Source organism: Panthera tigris, chromosome B4 (assembly GCF_018350195.1).
Source record: "Panthera tigris isolate Pti1 chromosome B4, P.tigris_Pti1_mat1.1, whole genome shotgun sequence".
Classification (NCBI taxonomy): Eukaryota; Metazoa; Chordata; class Mammalia; order Carnivora; family Felidae; genus Panthera; species Panthera tigris.
The window spans coordinates 45,908,378-45,933,756 of record NC_056666.1 but is presented as its reverse complement, the minus strand read 5'-3'; the positions used below and the strand labels follow the sequence as shown (position 1 = coordinate 45,933,756).

The window sequence follows — 25,379 nt, the reverse complement described above, 5'->3', positions numbered from 1 at the left end:
CAGAACCACCTTGGGCAATTCACTGACTCTCGGAGCCTTGGATCCCCATTTGCAAAATTGGGATAATAATGGTTCTGTCATAGGGAACTTTATGAGGATTTAATGAGATAATGTGTGTGGAAGCAAATTAACATTGTGCTTAGAACCCACATTTAAGTTGACTCCCTAGGTTTGAATTCAGGCGTTTCCGCTCAATAACTATGTGACCTGGAGAAAGTTCCTTAACCTCGCTGGGCTTCATCTTTTTTGTTTGCAAAATGGAGATATTAACAATGTATATGTCATAGTCCATAGTGATGATTAAATTGAGACAATATATTAAAGTGCTTAACACAGTTCCTGGCACACTATAAACTCTAATAGGTGTAAGCTATTAGGATTATGTGCAAAAGATTTAGTACAGTGCTGAACACCTAATCAGGCACCTAAAAAATATTTGCTAACTTTGTTGATGAATTCATCACATCTATATGATCTCATTTCCCACTAATTCTTACTATGCACATTCTTGTCACCCTTCCTCCAGACCGACTATCTTGGTTTTCCATGAATACATCTTCCACTTCTCTTGCCTTTGGTTATAGTATTTCTCTTTTCTAGAATGTCATGATTTCTCTTCCCTGCCTATCTAAATTCTTCCTGTTTTTTAAGGTCTATTCTAAATCTTGCTTCCATAAATCTTTTTCTTAGTACTTCTTTTAAAAAAAATTTTTTTAATGTTTATTTTTGAGAGACAGAGACAGAGAGACAGAGAGAGAAAGAGACAGAAAGAGACAGAGTGCAAGTGGAGGAGGGGCAGAAGAGTGGGAGACACAGAATCTGAAGCAGGCTCCAGGCTCTGAGCTGTCAGCACAGAGCCCGATGCCAGGCTCGAACTCACAAACCATGAGATCATGACCTGAGCCAAAGTCAGACGCTTAACTGACTGAGCCACCCAGGCATCCCTCTTAGTATTTTTGTACTTAACCAATTTCTCACTCTTTTGAACCAGTTACCCTTGATTTAGCATCTGGTACACTTAGATACTATTTCCTGTATATTCATTTTGTGTCTTCAACTAGTTTGGAGAATATTCCTCTAGCATTGTTTCAGTATACACAGTATTGTTTCAGCATTGTTTCAGAAGACACAGTAAATATAGTGAATATTTAATCTCCTAGACTACTGTATCAACTCAGCCCACCTCTTGGGATCACATTCTTTAATTATATTTAGGGTAGAATTTGGAGAGAGGGACACACACTTTGTTGTCCAAGGGTGAGGAAGGATCCAGAATTTTGAACCAATTTTTCAGACTTAGAGTCACTTATCAGTAGTGTGCCCATGAGGGTGGGCAGATTGGGGGTAGATGGTTATAGAGATAAGGAGTTCCCACTACATGGGACAAGGTCCTATGGCCTCTGGGGTCAAAGTGTTGAAGAAATACCTAAGCATGGCATCTCAGCAGGTAAGGGGCTGGAGGCAGACTAAGAGGTGACTAAGACAAGGAAAGTGTCCCCATTCAAATCTGGTTCTTGCTGTGACAGGCTTTGCCTTTAACTAGTTTCTCAAGCTTCTTACACCTTACACAACACTTGCCCTATTGAGAAACTGGTTTTGCGTGAAACTTCCCATGGCTTGAAGCAAGTATCCATGACGGTGTTTGCATACCATTGGGGTTTTACCCCTCCCAAATGTGCCAATAAAGATGAGGCGACATTCAGATGACATGGTATGAAGGGAATCACTGCAGCCTCCAAAACGGAGCATGTTTGAACTATGCGAAAGGTTCATACCAGCATTTCACAATGACAGAGAAGGCCAAGGAAGACTAGTGCAGGATGCAAGGTAAAGAACATGGTCTTTGCCCTAGTTCTCACGGAGCCTTCTTTGTCCTGTAGCCTGTGATGATCTTCCCATCTCTGGGCTCCTGTACTACCTACCGTCTTGACCACACAGTTCAGTCCTGCATTACACATTGTCTTCTGAACATTGCTTTACGAGTTGTGTCCCCCAGCTCAGTTTCCTGAGAATGCAGACCATCTCTCTGTCTTTGGTGTCCCCTATGGAGCCTCTCGATACAATTTAACTCTATTCGGCACAGCAAGATTCCCAACAATGAGTGTTGATGGATTTGTTTTTGAAAATGTAAATTCACAAAAAGTAGCTCCACCAGGGGGAACTTGTTTCTTTTTTTAAGTGGCAGGTGTTGGCAGTCCCCGCATCATTTGTGGTGCAGTCCTCAGTGGCAGCCTCCTTTCAGAGGTCAGGGACTCAAGACATACAGGTGGGACACATGGTCCCAGTGCTTTCCCACTTAAGAGAAGGATGTTCTGCCTGGTGCCTGAGACCCCTTCCTGACTCCCCATTCTGCTCCCAATCACAGAGGCCATACAGTCAGAGCCGTGAGGGACCTTGGGAGATCATCTGACTCAACTCCCTTATTTTGTAGATGAGGAAACTGGGACTCAGGGAAGCATAGCTGAAGGTGGTAGGAAGAGGATGAATGGGCGTTGAGTCAGGTAGAATTGGACACTAATCCCAATGCTGCCGCTTTCTAGCTGTGTGATTGTGGAAGAGTCTCTTCACATCTTGAAAGCTCAATTTCTTCATCTTTGAAGTGCGGGAGAACAATGCCTACTGCCTGGAGTTGTGAGAATTGAGTGAGATCATACATGTAAATGCAGTGTTTGGCAATAAGAGATGCTTCATACTTGTTGGCTCTCTCTCCTTGCTTTTTCTTGAGTGTCCTGCCCAAATTTAAAGTGCTGGCCTCTCCCGTTTTTCAAGTTAAATATATTTTTCAGTCACATACTAAGGCTGGCCTTCTACCTGCTGGAAAATTAGGATCAGCAATTAAAAGTGTTTTGTAGTTATCTTCACTGAGCATTTGGACCAATATATTTTGAGCACATTTATACGACTTAGAGATGAAAGAGCTTAAAAGACAGGAATACTGAATTTCAGAGTGAAATTCAAAGGTGTTGAGGTTTTACCCATTTTTCAGCTACCGTGTTTGAGCTCCTGGTGTCTTAAAATAGTACTGATGGCCTTTTACCCCTGAAAAAAATTCCATTCTCTGATATATTTACATGCTTTGCCTTGCAACGTGATATTTTTCACCTGTCTTTCTTAAGACATACTCTGCAGTCCATTAATCATTAATTGGAGCTAAAATGAAAACATGGCTGTTGAGGTTCTGGTAAAGATATAAGAAATGCACTGGTAATGATCATGGCAGACTTGTGAGGTGGTTTAGTCTCAGAAATGGAATGGACATTCATATCATTTATAAAATTTAATACTTTATGGTGAACGTTTCTTTCCCATGCTGAAGAAGGTTTATGAGGATCATTATTTCTCTTAAAAATTTTAGCTAAGGGGCACCTGGGTGGCTCAGTCGGTTAAGCGTCCAACTCTTGATTTTGGCTCAGGTCATGATGTCACAGTTTGGAAGTTCGAGCCCATGTGGGGCTCTGTGCTGGTGGTGCAGAACTTGCTTGGGATTCTCTCTCTCTCTCTCTCTCTCTCTCTCTCTCTTAAAATAAATAAGCTTTTAAAAAAATGAAAAAAAATTAAAAATTTTAATTAATATTCACTGTGTTTGGCTGCAAATATATCTTTGAATTAAGCAGAATCAGGATTAGACCAGAAGAAAAATCTTAACATGAAATGTCTCCTAATTATGACTATTACAATTACCAAATTGTGATTGATGATTCATTATTTGGTGAATCAGTTAGGTCCTACAAGGCAGAGGGACAAAGCAGGGGAAACCTCCCTGAAGTTTTCTTCATAGAAGTTGTGGTAAGCAGAATAAAGATCCCTCAAAGTCCTTGTCCTAATCCTCAGAACCTGTGAATGTTAGGCTACATAGCAAGGGGTGGGGAGAATTAAAGTTGCCAATTAGCCGACCTTAACATAAGGGGAATATTCTGGATTATCCAGGTGGGCCCAATGTAATCACAGGGGTCCTTGATAGGGAGGAAGGAGGGACAGAGGAGACCCAGAGAGAGGGTTGGTGATGTAAGAAGAACCCAATCGACCATTGTTGGCTTTGAACATGGAAGAAGAGCCCACAAGCCAAGGAATGCAGGCAGCATGTAGAAGCTGGAAAGAATAAGGACATGGATTTTCCCCTAGAGTGGGAAATAGCCTACTGACACCTTGACTTTAGCCCAGTAAGACCCCCCCTTTTTTTTTTTGAGAGAGAGAGAGAGAGAGAGAGAAAAGAAAGAGAGAACACATGCATGTGTGTGTGCATGCGAGCCAGGGAGGGACAGAGAGAGAGGAGGGAGAGAGAGATTCCCACAGGCTCTGCACTGTCAGCATGATGGAGCCCAATGTGGGGCTTGATCTCGCAAATCCATGAGATCATGACTTGAGGCAAAACCAAGAGTCAGTCACTTAACCGACTGAGCCATCCAGGCACCCTGAGACGCATTTCAGATGTGTGAGCTCCAGAACTATAAGAAGATACATTTGTGGTGTTTTCAGTTACTAAGCAGGTGGTAATTTGTTTAGAGCAGCCATAGAAAACCACAACAGTGGGTTTCTCCAAAGGCTGACAGACTATCTTGCCCCAAAGATGCTGCCTCGCATTCAAGGATTTCACACAATCATAGGCAACAAGGTTTCCAAAGGGCCTGAGAGGTAGGGAGAGGCAGAAGACCATTGTTAAGGGGGCAAAGTGATCAGCAGTTAGAAGAGAGTGCTTCTCATGTCTGGCACCACAAGGGATGGATACAAAATATAAATACAACTCACAGCCTCCTGTCTGTGAATAGCCATACTCACTATTTACATCACATCTTATATGCCTTTATAAAGGACTATGCTGAAATAATCTCATTTAGTCCTCCCACCAGTCCTATGAGATGGAAACTGGTATTATTCCGTTTTGTAAATAAGAAAACTGAAGTTTAGACTGCTACTTCTCCTGAAATCAGACAGGAGTAAGTGGAAGAAAAGGGATCCAAACAGATCTGGCTGCAGAGCCTAGGCATTTCACTACTTTGATATCTGTCCTGCCTGGAGCTGCGTGGCCAGGAAGTCAACTCACGTAGGGGCTGTGCATTAGTCAGGGTAGTTTCTACTAATAAATGGAGGTTGTGGGGAGAGGTGCAGAGAATACTTAGCAGTGAACATCCATCCTCCAGATGTCTGCTTTTCATGAATCTTCCTCAAATATACCTATTGTCAAAAACATCACTGGCCAGTAGTAGTTTCTTGCAAACATTTTTAATTCACTGTTCACCAAAAACCTAAATTTGACATGTTTAAAATATAGCTCAACCCACCTCCCCTACCCTAATCAGACCTCCAACCGAGACTTTCCTATTTCTTTTTTTTTTAAATGTTTGTTTATTTTGGGGCACCTGGGTGGCTCCGTCGGTTAAGTGTCTGATTTCAGCTCAGGTCATGGTCTCACAGTTCATGAGTTCAAGCCCCACATCGGGCTCTGTGCCGACAGCTCAGAGCCTGCAGCCTGCTTCGGATTCTGTGTCTCTCTCTCTCTCTCTGCCCCTCCCCCACTTGTGCTCTGTCTCTCTCTCTCAAAAATAAATAAACATTAAAAAAATAATTTAAAAATATTTATTTTGAGAGTGAGAGAGAGAGTGCACACGCGTGTGTGCAAGAGCAGGAAAGGGGCACAGAGAGAGGGAGAATCCCAAGCAGGCTCTGTGCTGAGGCTGGGCTCAATCTCACCAACTGAACCATGAGATGACCTGAGCCCAATCAGGAGTCAGCTGCTTAACTGACTGAGCCACCCAGGTGCCCCTCTTTTTTTTGTTTTTAAGTTTATTTATTTATTTTTGAGAGAGACAGAAAGCACACATGCAGGGTAGGGACAGACAGAGAAAGAGAAAGAGAATCCCAGGCAGGCTCTGTGCTGTCAGTGCAGAGCCCAATGTGAGGCTTGATCTCACAAACCACGAGATCATGACCTGAGCCAAAATCAAGAATCAGGTGCTTAGCAGACTGAGCCACCCAGGCACCCCTCTAGTTCTTTTAAAAATGTCGTTGTTAATCCAGTCATCTATACTCAACAGCTATATAAACAATAACAGCTAACACTTCCTGAGAACACATTCCAGTTATTGTGCTAAGCATCTTAGACATCATCCATTTAATCCTCTCAACAACCCTATAAGGAAGGTACAATTATTAGCCCCATTTTATAGATGCGTAAATTGAAACTTATGTAAACCGCCAAAGGTGACACGTTAGCATCATCTTTCATTACTCATCTCCACCCTCCATAGCAAATGAATCACCAAGTCTTCTCAATTCTCTCTCTGTACTATTTCTTGCATTTGTTGCTTTCCTTTTCTGTCCATTGCCACTGCACCAGTCTTAGCCCTTTTTGACTTAGGTCTGAATTGTTGCCAGTGCCCAATATGGTCTCTCATGTTCCACAATTTCCTTCCTTAGATCTTTCTAATATGCTTCGGTCAGACTAAGCCACCTAAAAACCCAGTTATCCCATCCATTTCCAAGTTCAAACCTTTAAACTAGAGGACATATAGCCAAATGTCCCCAGACATCATCCTTAGTATGATGGTAGCAATACTTTTTTTGAAAAATTAAATAACTTTATTAGATTACAATTAAAAGGGAAAAAATGTTACAATTTTTAGGTTGAAATTATAGGACAAGATACAGCACAAAGATAAGCAAACACTAGTTTAGAGAGTTCTCACTAGTTATCTGACCATCCTAAATATACAATTCCATGTTTTAGAGACAAGCTTTTGCACAGTTAGTAACGTAACATAGTACTAACATAGTAGTTATGTAAATATGCTTAGTGTTTTCCATGTATTTATAAACACCATTATTAGTATTAAAATAACTGATGTACATGGTAAAAGAAAAACTGAAACACAATACCACCAAAGGATATAACAATAAAAACATTTCTTTCCCAAGATTGAATAAGGTGATTTGTACTTCCTTCTTCACACTTTTCTGTAACTTACAGACTTTTAGCAATGCACAGGTACTGCTTTATAATAGAAAATAAAGCTAATAAAGCGTGATTTTAAAAAGGAACCACATTTTCCATCATTCCCTGCTACTTACAATATAAAAGCTAAATTCTTTGGCTGAGGCCCTATGTAATCTGGCTCCAAACTGCTTTCCAGGCTTATTATATACTACTCAATACAAATGTTCTGCTTCAGTTAAACTATTTTAAGCACATTTTCCCTGCTGTGTCTCTGACTGTGTGTTTTCTCTTCCTGGAATGGGCTTTCCCATTCTCTTTTAATATCCCAATTCAATCTATTGTTCCAGATCTAAGTGAGTTCTACATACAGCTTTTCCTAAAGAGGAAGGAATCAGTAGTCAGTATTCACCATGTGGGCTATGTACTATATTTGGTGCTTTATGTGGTATTCATTGGAACCTCACAACAGCTCTTGACAGTTGGCATTAATTACCTTCATTTTACAGATGAGGAAACTAAGTTTCCTTCAAGTCACCCAGCCAGTATGTGATAGAGCTGGAATTTGCGGATGGCTGTCTCTTCCCCAGCTCAGGGAAATCTCATTTGTTCCAACTTTTGTAGCACATTATCTGAGTAAGTTTGACCAGTAATCACAGACGTGCATTCCAAGATGGTGGCATTGCTCATAATACTATTTTGAATTACTTATACTTTGCGTTTTTGTTTATCTTCTCAGCAAAACCTCCTGGGAGAAAACTTCGGTGTGAGTTCTCACTTGTGATTTCCTAGCTATTTGTCTTTGAGTCAACTCCTTAACTTTTCTTGACCTCAAGTTAGGTAATAATAATACCTAACTCTTAGGGTTGTTGTGAGAGTTAAAAACTCAATATATACCTGGTACAAAAGAGCTGATTGTTGTGCATTTGACTTAACATGGTGATATTAATTTATTTTCAAATTCCACTTAATTTCTAGTTTCTTTATACTAGGGGTTTGAGATATTCCTAAGACTCAGTGTCCTAAAGAGGACTAGACCTTTTTCTTTAATACAAAAACTGGCTTTACACAATTTAAAAAGAATTTTTCAATTAAAACAGGATTTTACAGGATGCCTGGCTGGCTCAGTTGGTAGAGCATGTGGCTCTTGATCTCAGGGTTATAAGTTCGAGCCCCACGTTGGGTGTAGAGATTACTTAAAAATAAAATCTTGGGGTGCCTGGGTGGCTCAGTCGGTTGAGCGTCTGACTTCAGCTCAGGTCATGATCTCATACTCCATGAGTTCGAGCCCTGCATCGGGCTCTGTGCTGACAGCTCAGAGCCTGGAGCCTGCTTCAGATTCTGCGTCTCCCCCTCTTTCTACCCCTCCCCTGCTCATGCTCTGTCTCTCTCTGTCTCCAAAATAAATAAAAACATAAAAAAATTTTTTTTTAAAATCTTAAAAACCCATTATTTTGCTATTTAGTCAGAATATCCTTTCTTGCTGTTTAATCAACATTGAACAAGAAGTTCAGTTACTGGTTAAAAATTGTTCCTAAAGGTAAGGAAAAATAAGTTACAAACAGAGATGGAGGCAAACCATTAAGAGGCTTTTAAATACAGAGAACAAACAGAGGGTTGATGGAGGTGGAGACCTAGGGGGGTTGTGGGGAAAATCGGAGATGGGCATTGAGGAAGGCACTTGTTGGGATGAGCACTGGGTATCGTATGTAACCGATAAATCATGGGAATCTATTCCTGAAGCCAAGACTACATTGTATATACTGTATGTTAGCTAACTTGACAATGAATTATTTAAAAAATAAATAAATGAAAAATAATAAATAAAAATAAATATAATAAATGAAATTTAAAAAATAAATAAATTTTATAAATAAATAAAAATGTAAAAAAAATTGTCCCTAATGTAAATGTTTACATTTATAAACAGGAATATTGTTATTGAATGTTGTCGTTTTTAGTCCAGAGAGCCACTGTGGATTTTAAAATTGAGCACATTGGGACTGAATTTACTCAAAAAAAAGGGAAAACCAATTAAAAATTGCTGGCCTTCAAAAACAGCCTTTTTAAATTTTTTACTATTCTTTATATCAGAGAAAAAGAATATCGCTGTATTTACTCCAACTATTTTCCTTTAGGGTCAGATGAAAAGAAGCAAAATTCACAAATACTTTCTAGCCTTTTATCTATTTAGTTACTCCCTACTACCACCATCATTTTTCGGTGGTTATAAAAGAATTTTTAAGCCTTTTGAAAATAAGTACATCTGGTGTTAGAAATGATACATCTTTTATTCTTAATATTCTATTTCACATTTATTAAGAGTTATCAAAACAACGTTGACAACCCCCCCCCCCCCCATGTGTGTTCTACGTAAATGGAAAATAAAGTTTGGGCTATAACTAGCAAAAGTCCATCTACAACTTTCCTGAGCTCACAACAGAGAAGTTTGCATCTCTCAGAGTACTTCTCTACCTGTTGGTTATGAATTGTTTGATTAAACAAAACAAACAGTCTGGTTATCACATCATTAGGATCTTCATCGGGTTTACATGTCTCGCATCTGTCTATAGCGAGGGATGATCCTCTTTTCTGTAAGTGTCAAGCTTCTTGTCAGAATAGATTCTATTCCACTGTTTCTATTTTCTTCCTTTTCATTACCTTTTCAAGTCACTGAAATCTTGCCTGTGCAGGACTGTTTTCAGTGAAACCACCCTGTCCATGGTCACTTTATTGCTAAATCAGAGACTTTTTAGACCTTACCATCGGGACTTCTCTGAGCATCAACTCACTGGAAGCACACTCTTTCCCTGCTTGAAACTCTTTTCTTGACTTTCTGTAACAGCCGTGGTCCACTGCTTTTCTTCTTTCCTAGTTTCTCCTTCTCAGCATCCCTGTGAGCTTCTTTTGGACTGCCTCTTCCCAAAACATCAGTAATTCCCTTGATTCCCAACATCTTTTTTCTCTCACTCTCCATTGGCCATGACTGTGACTAAAATATGGCTAACGAATCCCAAATCTTTATCTCCTGCCTGGACATGGCCTCTGAGCTTCAGACTCATGAATGCAACAGTCTATTCCTCTTCACTTTCCATAGGTACCTTGAACTCAACACGCTTATAATTCAACTTATCTTTCCCCTGGTGATGTAAGTAGCCCTGTCACCCATCCATTTGCTTGAGTCAGAAACCTAGAAGTCATCCTAGATACTGCCTTCCCCCTTAACGGTTCAGATCTAACTGGTCACTGGTCCTTTTGATTCCAGTTTTTTAACATCTCTTCCATGTGTCTTCTCTCCATTTATATTTAACTCTCTAACTTGTGCAAGTGTCCCTTGTCTTGCTTTACGTCATCCCTTCCAAACCATTTTTTATGCCACAAAACGCACACTGGATCCTGTCATTTCTCCTGCTTAAAATCTTCCAGTGGCTTCCTCACTGCTTGCTTTGAGTAGAGTCCAAGCCGTTTGGCATAGCTTATAAGGCCTCTATGATCTTGTTTATGCTTAGATACGTAGGACATGTTATACAGATTGCAGCTCTTCCATTTACTGTGTGATTAAACAAGTTAACTGTAAAATGGAGGTAATGGTAATTGTGAGGATTTAAATGAGATCATTTGCAAAAAACGTTAGCTGTTATCTTAAATTACAGTTAACATCCTTATTTGTAAGTCTATGGAAAACAGTACTATCATTTCCTGAAGATAAAATTCTTAAAGTAGAATTGCTGGGTACGCATTTTTAGACTTTTCAAAGCATATTGCCAAATTGCCCTGCAGAATAGTTACACCAATTTATACTTTGACCAGTGACATTGAGAAGGCCTGTTTCACCACACTCTTGACCTAATCCTGGGGTTACTCATTTAAAAAAAATCTTTGCCAAATTGATAAGTGAAAGGTCATCTAGTTTTTATAGTTAATTCTGTCTATTTACATATTTGCTACCGAAAGATCAGATATACACTGATAACAGTGTTATTGCTATTTACTTTTTCTCAGTTCTAAGTCTTAATTTGACATTGAGGTTTTTTCACCTCTTTCATGAGCTGGGATTTTATGTTTTTGAACCCCTTTACCTCCTTCTTTCCTTCCATTTCCTTAGTAAACAGTATGTATTTGCTTAATTTAATCGAATGAAATTGAATTCCTATTAGATTTTTAAGTACTATATTTGGTGCAATTTCTTTGTTTCTTTAGATGAGGAGCACAGACTGCTGTACTGAGAGTTGGGAAACCTGTTTCTAATCCCAGCTCAGTCCCTGACTAGCTGTGCGTCTTTGGGCAAGCCACTTAACCTCTCTGGACCTTCGCTTTCTTGTATGTAAAGTGAGTGGGATGGTACCAGGTAATGTCTTAGGTAACTTCTACTTCTCATATTACATAGCTAAAATGTTTCTTTCATGCGGTCTTCAGGCGCAAACTCTTGGAACTGTGTAGGACCTTATAATGCATAGCAAGGAGTTCAAATTCTATCCTAAAGAATTTAAGCAGGTTAGTACATGATCTGATTTATGAAGCCTAAATATAACTAAGCCTAATAGTTTGGTTTTGAAGAGAGAGTTTGAATAATCTATAAATAGTTATTTAATCTGGCAGCTCCCTTTCCAAATAGGAAGGAAGCATGTTTGATAAAAATGCTACAAATACTGTGTCTCCTACTCTGCCACAAATACTGCTCCCCTCCAGGACAGTGTCATCTCTTTGAGGCAAAACTTGCTGCTTTACAGAACTATGATTCATTTGTATAGTGCCATGAGCCCCAGGACAATAGCAGCCACCACCATCCAAAGTCATAGCCAAGACTTAAATGTAAAGTAGGTCGAATTTGTTTTTGTGGGGTGTGTGTGTGTGTGTGTGTGTTGATAGTCCTTTAAAAATCTGTTGAAAGCTAGGTACTCACAGAAAAACCCACATAAGAATATATGCACAAAATTTTAGGGGCCTCCTGGACCCTTGGAAGCCCATCCATATATTCCCTAGAAATACATGAATCCTAGGGTACGAACATTTATTGGGACATTAAAGGGATCCCTGGAGATTAAATAACCAAAAATGCTTCCTTTCTGGAAAGGGAGCTGCCAGATTAAATAAATATTTATAGATAATTCAAACTCTCTTTTCAAAACTAAACTATTATGCTTACTTATAAATACCCTCTTCATAAATCAGATCATGTACTAACCTGCTTAAATTTTTTAGGATAGAATTTGAACCCCCTTAGCATGCATTATAAGGTCCTACACAGTCTGGCTCTTCCCTGCCCTCATTTTATATTTTTGAGCCCCGCTGGCCTTTCTTTTGCTCTAGAAACATACCAACCCTCTCCAGGTCACTCTGCTTCTACTGAAGTTTCAGAATGACCTCTTTCCTCTGCCAGGACCCCTTTCCCTGGTTGCCATCCTTCAAGGATGAGTTCAAATGTCCTCTCCTCATGAATGCCTTCCTCAACCACCTTTGCCCTGACCCTCAATCCTTTGCTATCCCATCACCCAGTTTTCTCCCCACATAGTCAGTGCTATCACTGTCCTGGCCATTGTTTTTATTTGCTTGTTGTCTTCTCTCCCCAGTAGAGCATTAGTTCCATGAGGGAAGGGGCCTTGCTTCTCTTATTTATAACTGAACCCTCCGAACCAGGCACAGTGTCTGGCACACATTGGTAGCAGGCACTCAATTACCAATAGCTGAAGAATGATTAAGCTTCAGCCAGGGGTGGATTAAAAACTTAAGAGGGTCTAGGGGCACCTGGGTGGCTCAGTCGGTTGGTTAAGTGTCCGACTTCGACTCAGGGCATGATCTCACAGTTCATGAGTTTGAGTCCCGTGTCGGGCTCTGTGCTGACAGCTCGGAGCCTGGAGCCTGCTTCGGATTCTGTGTCTCCTTCTCCCTCTGTTCCTACCCCGTGCGCACTCTGTCTGTCTCTTTCTCTCTCTCAGAAATAAATAAAGATTAAAAAAAAAAAAACACTTAAGAGGGTCTAAGCACTGAAGATTATGGCACTCCTCCCCCATATTTAACTCTAACTAAAAACAAGACTAAACTGCACACTTACATGTACTGAAATGTCCTAAGTGTATGAGTTGTTTATCTGCCTTTGGGGACTCTAGCACTCACTCATCCCTTTAAATGTGCTGGAAGCGGTACATTTTTGGTTCAGCTTGTCTCTGCCTATAAAAAACCTTTCTGGGATTTTGACAGGTATTATGTTAAATCTCGGGAGAACTGACATATTTATTATATCCAATTATTATTCCCATCCATGAATATCATGTGTTACTCCAATTAATTAGGCCTTCTCTAATTTCATCAGCATTTTATATTTTCTGGCATACAGATCCCATACATGGTTTGTTAGATTTATACCCCAATGTTTCCTATTCTTTGGAACAATCATAAGCGGTAGTTTTTAATTTGCTTCCACATGTTTGTTGTTAGCATCTACAGTAGCTCTTTTGGTAGAACAAGGAGAAATGTGCTCTTTCGCAAAGTAAACTTGTTCAGGGTTACCTGTTGGACTAATACCAGGCTATTTATCCTAACATTGAAGTACTTCATAATGTGCCTTTAAATCTCTTTAACTTAGTCCAATTGCTACACACCAATCTCTACTACTACTGATGGGTCTACTCGTCCCTCACCTGAATACACCTTAATCCCACCACCTCCATGTCTTTGTTCGTGCCATTTCCCCTACAGAAGAGTCTTTCCACTGAGCCCTTTTAACCTAAACTAAATCTAAACTATCCTTCGAGGATGAGGTCAAAGCTCTTCAGAAGCTGCCTTCCCTAACAGCCCCAACATACATTGCTCCTTTTTTCTGCTGGACTTAAAAAAAAATTATTTGAGAGAGAGAGAGAATGAGAGCATGAGTGGGGCAGAGGGAGAGAGAGAATCCTAAACAGGCTCCACGGTGAGTGCAAGACACGGGACTCGATCTCACGACCCTGGGATGATGATATGAGCAGAAATTAAGAGACAGATGCTCAACTGACTGAGCCACCCAGGAGCCCCTCCACTGGACTCTTAACCAATATTATGTGCCCCCCAATCACTAATTTAGTTTTTAATTAGTTTTAACTTGTGCCTTGTTTTCCTGATTAGATAATATATATTGGGGAGGCCCCTATAATAGCTATCGTCATGGTACCAAATACATGGAAGGCATTTGAAAAAGGGGGGAGAAGTTTCAAGATGTGTCAGTTAAAGCAAAGCTGGAGCTTCAGTATGTAAAGGGTATTTCATATGTTCTTGCTGAGTCTTTCAACTAGGCAAGATCGTAGGACAAGGATTCTCTCTTTTCCTTCCTTCCCCCAAACTCCAACTCCTCCAACTAAGCAGATTTGAGATGCAGATCCTTTTAAACTACCCCTTCTAAGCTGTTCTAAAAAGAACAGGTCTATGGTTAGTAGATTGTTGGAAGTTTACTTGAAGAACATAGGTAATCCCACTAAAGCTGCAGTAACATCTCCTGGCCACCAGAGGACCGGGGCGCCGCGGGAGAGATTGCTTTCCCCCCCAGCAAAAGTCTTAGAGGTCAAAGGCAGAGAGACAGAAGAACGTGGGCTCTGCATCTGTGGCCTTCAGGCTTAATTGACTGCCCCAAGTGCTCAGCGGTCTCCCATCTCCAGATAGTCTCCTTTTCCTCCTCTGAATGATGAGCTGGAGGTTCCCAGAGGCTAACCCCAATACTAACCTTAAATGATTATCAGTAGTAACAAATGCACTTTAGTTGCAGGATTTAAATACAGAAAAGCAGTACAGAGATCTTTCTAACCCACCCCAAACCTGCCTCTCAGTTTTTTGGCCAGTTAAAAAAAAAAAAAAAAAAGTCCCTCAGGCAGTGTCCAAATGGACATTCCACAACAAAGATGCCTTTAGGGACCAATGTCCCAAATCCAGCACATTGTAAATGGAATATTTTAGGAGCTAGATTATTCCTGCACATAAATTCTGGCTCATGGAGCAGTCCACTCGCAGTGTGCTTTTCCGTCGTTAATCACATCTTTGTTATGTGATATCCACGTGAGTACTTCTCAGTAGAAGCAGCTTCATGCTCAAATGCTCAAAGAACGCTAGAATAAAGCTCCGATTGTCCTATTCACTGATTCCAAGTCCTGGTTTGTCACCACCTCAGGTCTCCTCTAGTTTTCCAAAGACTGTAATGTAATCTCACAGGAGAGCTATTCTGATTAATCCAAATTAAAAAAAAAAATGCACGAAATGTGTAGCGTTAAATCAACAGGGGCTTGCACCTCTCAAGAGACAGTGAACCTCCGGTCTGATTTAAAAATGATTCGGCGCTGCCCGATGTAGAAAACATGCTAGAAAAGAATTTTATGCTGCCCATACTCATTAAACTTTGTAAACGTAAACAAGTAAACATAAACAAAGTAAAATAACGAATGTGAGGAACAGTCGTGTGGGGTCTTTAAACGACAAACACGTGTAGGTGGCTGAATGCCTGACAACACACTACAGTGATTTTTCTTAAAGTACCTGTAACTTCTCTTTCACAAGAGACGGCAGTGCCCTACATTTGGGATTCATCAGACTTTTGAAGGAGTGATTGTAATTCTCTCAAATCATTGTTTGCGTTTCTTCGTGCTGGTGAGGCAGCTGGAAACAGCGCAACCAGGAGGAAGAAGCTCTGGGTCTCCGGGGGTCAGTTGGGGGCGGGGGGAGGAACACGCTTAAATACCTGTTGGGGCGCAGCCCCCGGCCCGGGGTCGGGGCTGGCGGGCGCGCGGGCGCGGAAGGAGGAGGCCGCGGGGGCCGCCTCCTCGGGCAGCCCCGGCTCCTCCCAGCGGCGCCTGCGGAACCTGCCAGTGAGTCGCCGAACTCCGGAACGGAACGTGACCCGACCCCTCCCCGAGCGGCCGAAGCGAGGCGCGGAGTCGCGCTGCGGACCCGGGCGGCCGCGGGATGGGCGGGCGGGCGCGCGGCCCCGCCCGGCGCCCACCGCCCTGCCCTCGCCTGTCTCCTCCTTTCCCCGGGGCTCCGCTGAGTTCATTCACTGGGATTGGTTTCAAGTGACGCCATCTCTTTATTTTTAAACCAATGACCTCATCCGCGCTTGAAGTTTCCTGACCAGCGACTCTTTCTCTTTCCCCCCAACCCCCCACCCCACCCCCCCGCCTTTCCCCCTCTGTCTGTGTATCACTGTTTGGGGGGCTTTAATCAGTTTTTAAACGATTATTATCACTTCTCCCTCCCCCCCTCCGCTTTCCCCACGCGGCCCCCCACCTTCACCTCTCCAAGTTCTTCACCCCTTTCAACATTGTTTTTTCAAGGCTGACGGGGGGGGGGTGTGGTGGTGGAAGAGAAAGAGTGAAGAAAAGTTGCAAACGTCTTCCCTCTTTCTAAGCTTCCCACCCCCACCCACCCCTCAGAGAAGGAGAAGATAATATAGTGAAAAGAAGAGGAGGAGGAGGAGAGCGCGACGGGACGGACGCGAGCGGGAGCGCAGCCGCCCTCCCGGCTCCGCGGCGGCGCCTCGCACGCCGGGCAGGCGAGGGGGGCCCGAGGGGAGACGCCGTGACAACTTTCATTTCCCCCGGAGGGAGTCGGGAGGTCGGCGGCCCCAAAAGTAAGTGGCCTCCGGCCGGCGGCGCGGACCGTGCGGGCGGGAGGGCGCGGGGCTCTGGGGGCGCCCGCCCGCGCCGGCAGCATGGACGCTCCGCGGCGCGCCCCGACTGTGTGGGCGCCGTGCTCTAAGCCCCGCGGGCTCTGCCTCCCCGGGAGTCCGGGCCACCTTTCCGGGAGGCGGGGTGGGGGCGACCGCGGCCCCGAGCTGCACGAGCGTCTGAGCGGGGGTGTAGGCCTTGTAGGGGGCCGGGCCGGGCGGGAAGGGGGCGGGCGGCCGGGCGCGGGGTCTCGGTCCGTGCGCCCCCCGGCCGCGCCGGGGCGAGCGGGCCCGGCCGCCGGATCCCGCCGCGAGGAGCCGCCGCCGCGGGACGCGGTACCTTCGCGGGCGAAGCTGCTCACTTCCAGGCGCGACTGTTACACAACACGCCTGCCAAGTGGGGCCCCGGCCTGACTGTTCCCATTATCCCAAATTCGCCTTTGGTGTAAGCAGCGAGGCCACCTGGGTGGTGACGGTGCTGCGTTCTCCAACCAAACCGACCAACCAAAAACTCGGTTTTCACGCTGGGGCCCCGGTCACGGTGTTGGGGGCGCGCCCGTGACTTCTTTATTTACACTAGCCGTAAAACGTGAGAAATAAGAAAGCCCAAGGGGGCAACCGAGGGTCTGTTTATCATGTATGGCTTCAGGTAATAAAACACCAGGGAGAAAAATATTTATGCAAAACTGAAGTTTTCAGATAATGGGTTAATTTCCTAGAACAAACCAACAAAAACCCGGTAATTGAGAAAATACGAGTAGATCTGAAAATGAATGGATACTGCAAAATCCTAAAGGAGTTGATTAAATGCCAGCTGCCAAGATCCTAAAGCCCTGGGTGTTTTCAGATTTTTTGGAGAAAGCACACCTCTCACCAGCCTGCGATGAATAAAGTGGAGAGGAAAAACCTGTTGCATAATCCCATTTGCCGTGGGGTTTGGTGTGCCGTCCCCTTGAACCGAGGGGAAGTGAGTTAAGATGCAGGGTTTTTAAAACTCTCTGAAGTTTTTATTTACCCAGTGCTCTGGCTGCCACTTCTGCTTTAAAAGATTATAGGTAAATACTCTGCTCTTACAAGTGAACCAAACCTATCAAACCTGTTTAGAAAATGACCAGGTATGTTTCTTTTCTTTCTTTCCGGTGTGTGTATGTACGTGTGTGAGAAACTTACCATCCATGAAAGACCTTCTAACTACTATTTGGGGAACGTAGGCTGTCAGAAAAATGCCTCTTTATGCCACCCATTTTGTGGGGCGGATTGAGAGTGCACTTAGGTGACAACTGTTTCCTCAAAGGATGTATACGATTTCAAATTCCATGAAGAAGAGCGCTTTTTAAAGTTAAGGTAAATTTTTAAAGGAAGAAAAGAATTCTTACCAGTTAATTTTTAATTATTTACCTTTCCTTAATTTTTAATTATTTACCTTTCCTTGAGAATCCTGTATATTGGTGGACACACAGCTTGGGAGGCCGTAGTTAATTGAGATTTGTGGAGTTCTGTATTTGGTGATGACAGCAAGCTGGAGAAATAAATTGAAAAACTAGGAATTTGTGGCTTTTGGTAGGTATTTTCATCAGAATGTGACGAGAGACCGTGAAAATTTTTTTGGTTTTTGTTTTTTAAAACAAAGTTGTAGAATTCACTGAGTTTGAAGACTGTTGTGGAAGGTTGCTGTTAAAAAAAATGGGGGGGACGGTGGTTAACACTGAACATCCTATGTGAAAACTTGAACTAAGTAACACCAGCCCAAAGAGTTGGTTTTTGGGTAAGATAATGTATACTTATCAAAGTTCCACGTGGGGGAAAATTAAAAATGGTTTATTCTGGTAATATGAATAGTGTATGAAGGAAAGTCGGTTCAAGCACTGTAACCTTACATTCACATGTAAAATAATTGAATAGCTATAAAGTAAAAATAGTCATGAAAAATTGAGGATTAGGGGTCTCTGTGGCCAAAAACTTAATGGCAGTAACTGTAAAGGGGGCAGAGGGAAGGTCCTGTTAACCCAGTTCTTTTCCTTTTTCTTACACGTTTTAAAACTATTTGTAGAAGTGATGCTGAGATCAGGTCTGAGATAGGTGCAGAGTTTAGGCTGGGGTCAGAATGGCCAGGGTTGATGCCGTTTTCTATAAATGCTTGTATCCGGAATTTGATTCCATAGAGGTTTTGGTATATGGGATTATATGTTGATGAAACTGATTTACATAGCTGTCCAGTATTAATGTTTTCCTATTTTCAACCAGTCACAATATTCTAAATATAATTTGCTAGAATTACCATGGAGTTTATCCTAGAAACCTAACTTTTCCCGGATTATCAAAAAAAAAAAAAAAAAGTGGAATTTTCTATCCTGTGTTACTGATTAAAAATTTCACTGAACATATCTTTAAAATGTTTTGCATTCTCAAGGAAACACTACTTTAAATTGAAGAAGTAAATTAATATAGAGTAAGTTGATTTGGATCAGAATCCCAAGAAAAGGGAGGAAATAAATCAGGGGAAACAGAAACCAGATTTTATGATAGACTTCAACAGATTGGAAAAACTAGTTAAAAGGCTTCATAGGAAAAACCACAGTGGATGCTTAATTGGCTTTTTAAAAATTGCACCAAAATTTAAAACCAAGACACATATCCACCATCATAAAAGAAAATATTACTAATATTGTCTTAAGCAAAAATGTAATTAAGAAAGTAAGTCTTGCCCAAAGCCACATATGATATATTCTAAAGCCAGATGTCAAATTTTTTTGATTTTCTTGTGTTGTGGATAATCTCATGTTTTTATACATTCCATTAGTCCAGATGATCAATGGTTGGCTATGTAAAGGGATGAAGTTCATAAAGGTTGGCTGGCTTTAAGAGGAGGCCATTCTCAAACACTGAGAAAGGGAGTTTGAAATTTAATCAAATAAATGACTGGAGGAAACAGAAGTGACTCAAAAAGAAGGATTTAAGGCAGATTACTAAGAACAGGTACAAAGAAATAATAAAAGCTTGCTAGGGGTACGATCGGTAAAGAAGGAAATGAGATACATCTTGGCATGAAAGAAAAAAGGCATAAAGGAAAAAACTCTTCAATACCAAGGCAACAAGAAGGAGGTAATGAAACTTCACCTCCTTAATTGGGATGAGATACCTCATTATAGGTATCACCAGAAAGTCATGAGTTTCATTACATAAAAAATTTAATCTTGGGGGAAGGGATGGGTAAAGTAAATTATGAGCATAAGTCCTAACTAAATGAGAATTTAGAACTTGAAATTGCCAAATATAAATTTAAAATGGAGACCCACTGCAATTTCAATTAAGTTATTAGAAAGGGAGATAGGTTATAAAAAGTTGAAACTATTGACTAAATTGATTTCTAGATTAACTACAGATATAAATCAATCAAAACATTTATTAATGATATACTGTTTACATATACTGAGGTGGATACCAAAAGCTGGAGACAAGGATCCATGCCCTTAATAAGGGGAGGAGGATTATAAGAATTTGTAAGGGAATTACGTACATATGAAATGATACACAGTTATCAGACAGCTGGGAAGTGCCAAATTCTTGGTGTAAGGGAGAAAGAGATTGGGGCATCGGGGGAGGTAATGGGAAGATAATCTTCATAGAGATAATAGAATTTGACCTTGGCCTTAAAGGATGGTTAACATGTATGGAGGAAAGGAAGTGGGGGAGGTCATTCATCCATCTCTTCATCAAATTTATTTGTAGCCTCTACTATGTGCTAGACGCTGTTCTAGGAACTGGGCATACAGTGGAAAATAAGAAAAGTTTTTGTCCTTATGGGGCCTTACATTCTAGTGGGAGAAGAGTGAGGGACAGTAAATAAGTAAACATTACATGGAAAATCTGATGACAAATTTTGATGTCCAATGAAGATAATAACGGGCAGGGTCAAGGAAATTATAGAGGGCTAGTTACAGTCCCACTTATTCTGTGAATAACCTGTTTTGTGTGTGGTATCCTGATGAATGTTGATGATACAACTTTTTAGTATTTATTTGCAGTCCAAACCAATTTGTGTAAAAGTCTACACATTATCTTTAACCATTTTTTTTTTTAAAGAAACCTACGTAATATTTTTTTAGATTGAAGCATTCAGGCTTTGAGTTTTTAACTCATTAACAATTTACCTACGATTCTTTTGCTACCATTTGCCAAGAACCTCCTGTTTTTGCAGTGATGTTAGTATGATTGTTTACAGCTTACCTAGGGTAATGATGTACATATTGGGCTGTATGCTTAGATTCTCCGTCAGAAGCAATATTCCTGTAGCCATCGTGCTGTAAAGCGAAGCTAAATTCCAAGGACAGGTTGTTTTGATGGTACCTTCTCGAGAACATATGAAAACCAAAGATGTACAGACAGTAGAAGTAAACTGTTCATCTTAATGATCAGGTAAGAGAAATAGGGTAAAGGGTGACACCTCTGCAGGTCTTGTCCACACAGTCCAAGATTCCAGTGGCTATTTTGGGCTGCGTTGTATTCTGTGTCCGTAATTATGTCTTCTTCAATGTTTGTAAGGGAGTTAGGGGTCTTGCTGGAAATACTGTCTTAAGCTTAGGAGCTTTATACTGTTTTTCTACAAATAGTAGAAACTTGGAGTGAAATGTCAGTTCCGAAATGGAGAAGTCTGGACTCATTGTAGTTATCTGACCTTTGGGTTTTCTTTTGTTGTTGAGAAGATGTTCTTTATAGTGTCACTGAAATTTTTTTAGTGACTATTTCATGATTTTGGACACATTTATGAAGTACTTCTCAAGCCTTCCTTAAGAAATTTGTTCCTTCGTTTTCTCCATCATTTCTGTAGTTTTAAACTGAAAAAGAAATATATATATATATACATGTATATATATATATGTATACATATATATATATATACATGTATATATATGTATATATATGTATATATATATATACATGTATATATATATATATAGCTGAAATTAAGATAAAAGATTTATATTAAGCATATATTACGTGTGCTTCTACATTCTGACGTACTTGGGATGAGCCTGTGGAAAAGAAAAGTTTTCAGAGGAGGTGGGAAATTCTTTAGCATTCCCTTGATTTCCTTCTAAACTAAATATTTAGAGAAGAATTGTAGCTCTAAATGCCAGGGGTGTGTGGTGTGTATGAGGACAGCAGAACTCAGATTTGTCTTAGTGACTGGGTGAGGAGTGGGGCAGACTGCAGTTTACAGAAAAAAGATGCACTGTAAATTGTGATGGTAAATGGCAAGGTAATTACTAAACCGTTTCCATTCTTCCCCTTAAAATTCATGAGGATGGGCATGTGTAGAGAGGTATATGCTACTTACTGTTTGTATTGCAGCTCCTGTCCTAAATAGTGCTTAGTAGAGTCGTCTTTGGATAAATATTTATTGAATAAATTCTCAGAACTGGTATTTTTGATCATTATGCCTCTAGCTTAGAGCATTGTTTTTTGAGCTTTGAGTTGAAACCTGCAGGGGGTTGCCTTATAGCCTTGGGCACCTGACTTGTTTGAGGAGTCTACTCACTCTAGAACCTGGACCCTGACCTCACCTCCAGCTTGCTTGATGCCGGCTGACCTCACCTCACCTTGTCCAAAGCAGTAGGGGTGGGGGGGTGGGGGGGTTGTCACCTATCAACTCCTTCTTTTCCTGAGTTGCTAAGCTGTGTCCTCTTCTGGTCACTTCTCAGAACACTGAAGTGTTGCCAGTCTGGCCTATCTTATCATGGGTTTCTTTTGTTATTTTTGTTTGTTGTTTGGTTGGGGGAGAGGCATATTCCTCAGGAAGATAGTTCTTGACTTTGTTTTGTAAACTGTACATGGTATATAAAGCATGGTATTATTTTCTTTTCTTTCCTAGCTTTAGCTAAAAATCTAGGGTTCTTTTGAAAATGAACTGGTAACTGATCTTTTGATATGAACCAACTAAAAACACTGTTTTGTTTGTTTGTTTGTTTTGAGACAATCAGGAAATTAGAACATGGAGTGTGTATTAGATGATATTTAAGAATTACAACCATAAAGTTTTTATCCATGTTAATAGTATTGTGGTTATGTTTAAAAAGTCTCATCTGTTAGAGGTACATACGGAAGTTTTTATAGGTAGAATGAAATGATGTCTAACACACGTTTTTTAAAAACTTCAGGACAGGCACAAACACACACAAATGGAAATAAGTAAAACAATATTGGCAAGTTTTTGATAATTTTTAAGCTAGGTGATGGGTATATTGGGGTTTGTTACTGTTTTCTGTATTTTTATGTATATTTGGAAATGCCCATAATAGCTAAAACATATATTGCCAATTATAACTGTAAAGGAAGTAATTTAATACAGTAAAGTTATGTGGTTGGACATTTGAACTAATTTTTGATTATCTCCATTTTGCATTTTCTATAAGTTCTTTTAGTAATGAATTTTTAGGAAAAGAATTTTGTAGAAATTTGCCTTTTAGAAGTGTTTTAAAACTCTTAACTTTGAGACCTTGTAATGATATACTTGTAGTTTATAAATTGCTTTGACGTATTTTGTCTTTTATCCTCAGAACAAGATACGAGTTATCCATTTTACAGATGAGGAAGCTAAGACCTTAGACTAAGTAATATATCCAGATCCCAAAACAAGTAAGAAGTGGTGCTAGCCCTGGAGCCGAGATCCTCTGATTCATTTTCAGGTGCTTCTTTTTTTATATACACATTCTTGTAAGTGTTCTTTTTTGTGGTGTTATAAACCAGTGGTTTTCAAACGTTGTGGTGTCAGGACATCTTGTACGACTTAAAAATCATTGAGGACCCCAAAGATCTTTTGTTCATGTGGACCGTATCAATATGCAACATATTTTAAATCAAGAAATGTTTAATATGTTTACTCATTTAAAAATAACAGACTCATTAGGGGCTCCTGGGTGGCTCAGTTGGTTAAGCGTGGGCTATTTTAATATCTTTTCATGTAATTGTGGATATCCTTTGTCACATCAAAACTCAACAAGTTGTACATTCTGTCTTTTATTCATTCTCTCCCTCTTCTCTCTCCTTTTTTCTTTCTCTTCCTCTTTTTCTTTTTTTCCCTCTCTCCTCTAGTTCTCTCTTTCTCTCTCTCTTTCTCTCTCTCTTTCTCTCTCTCTTTCTCTCTCTCTTTCTCTCTCTCTTTCTCTCTCTCTCTCTTTCTCTCTCTCTTTCTCTCTCTCTTTCTCTCTCTCTTTCTCTCTCTCTTTCTCTCTCTCTTTCTCTCTCTCTTTCTCTCTCTCTTTCTCTCTTTCTCTTTCTCTCTCTCTTTCTCTCTTTCTCTTTCTCTCTCTCTTTCTCTCTTTCTCTTTCTCTCTCTCTTTCTCTCTCTCTCTCTCTCTCTCTCTCTTTCTCTCTTTCTCTCTTTCTCTCTTTCTCTCTTTCTCTCTTTCTCTCTTTCTCTCTTTCTCTCTCTCTTGCTTCTTGGGGGCAGAGAGAGAGAGAATCCCAAGCAGGCTCCACAGTCAGCTTGGAGCCCAATGCGGGGCTCGAACTCAAGAACCGTGATATCATGACCTGAGCCGAAATCAAGAGTCAGATGCTTAACCAACTGAGCCATCCAGGTGTCCCAACAAGTGGTAGATTCTTAAAAGTTAGTTGCAATATTGAATATGAAACCATATCAGTGAATTTTTTATACTCTGGAACATTAAAATTTTGTTGGTCTGTCCTTGAACTTTGGATGGATCTTTGACCTGTATGTGATTTTGAAACATCACGTGTTGGTGATTTGAAAAATAATGGTTTACTGAGTTATGCAGATCTTTCAGATGTTGACATATTTGATTACACAGTATTTAACAAATCACATTCTTTTTTTTTTTTTTTTTTTAATGTTTTTATTTATTTTTGACACAGAGACAGAGCATGATCGGGGAGGGGCAGACACAGAATCTGAAGCGGGCTCCAGGCTCTGAGCTGTCAGCACAGAGCCCGACACGGGGCTCGAACGCACGGAGTGTGAGATCACGACCTGAGCTGAAGTCGGATGCTCAACCGACTGAGACACCCAGGCGCCCCTAAATCACATTCTTTTATATGTCCATTATTCTCATCAAAAAAGTCTTTCAGTGTTAGGAAGTGGTCAAGATTTTGCTGTCAAGTTCAGGTTTTCAAAAATTCTTATTTTATCTTGAAAGCTCAAATTTTATCATTGTCAACAGATATTGTCAGTTTTTTCCTTGAAGTGTCAGGCTCACTTTATTCATGTTAGAGAAAATATCTGCCACATACCTCAGTCTGATTAGCCATTGTCTGCCACTCATTCTTTTAAGCAAAAATGGTATTCTATGAAAAAATCATGGTTTAGCTCCCAACTCAAACAATTGCATAAATGCTTTTCCTTAAGGCAGCTGTTGTAGTAGGTATGCAGCAGAAGTGTTTCTTGTATACTTACCATTTCGTCACACAGTATTAAAAAGACCAAGTTCTCAGGAGTCAGATGCAACAAAAATAATAACTCTGACTGTTTTGGCAAGGACATTGTGAAGTGAAACCGACTTTTTAAAAAAAATGATTGATGTAGTGAAGGATATAATTATTACTAGTATAGTTCTGTACTTCTGCCTTGATTTATGCTAAAGCACCAGCAGTTTTGCCCACCTTTGCTTTTGTACCATTAGAGCAGATATCAACATGGTTTTTTCAAGATAAATCATGAGACTCAAAACATTATTTAATACTTGGAGTAATTCAACAGCATTTATGTTCGTTGCCAACCATTCACATGAAAGAAGACCTTCTTCGATGATTAGTTGGCATGGATACTAGAAAGTGAAAACAAAACAGTAAGTCCACCCACATCTACGGATC

At 40.7% G+C, this 25,379-nt stretch overlaps 1 protein-coding gene across 8 annotated transcripts in view; it reads left to right on the top strand.

Moving 5' to 3' along the window:
- The first annotated feature begins 15,568 nt into the window (after positions 1-15,568).
- Positions 15,569-25,379, top strand: part of DUSP16 (dual specificity phosphatase 16) — an 89,335-nt gene continuing 79,524 nt past the window's right edge. For 3 of the 8 annotated variants that reach the window (XM_042991777.1, XM_042991781.1, XM_042991780.1), the window contains exons 1-2: positions 16,058-16,514; positions 23,108-23,236. The gene's annotated coding sequence lies outside the window, so the exon portion shown is untranslated. Of the gene's footprint in view, positions 15,590-16,057; positions 16,515-16,856; positions 17,895-20,814; positions 20,967-23,107; positions 23,237-24,527; positions 25,355-25,379 lie in introns of those variants that run through there. The other 5 variants (XM_042991773.1, XM_042991774.1, XM_042991775.1 and 2 more) reach the window with 5 other exon arrangements.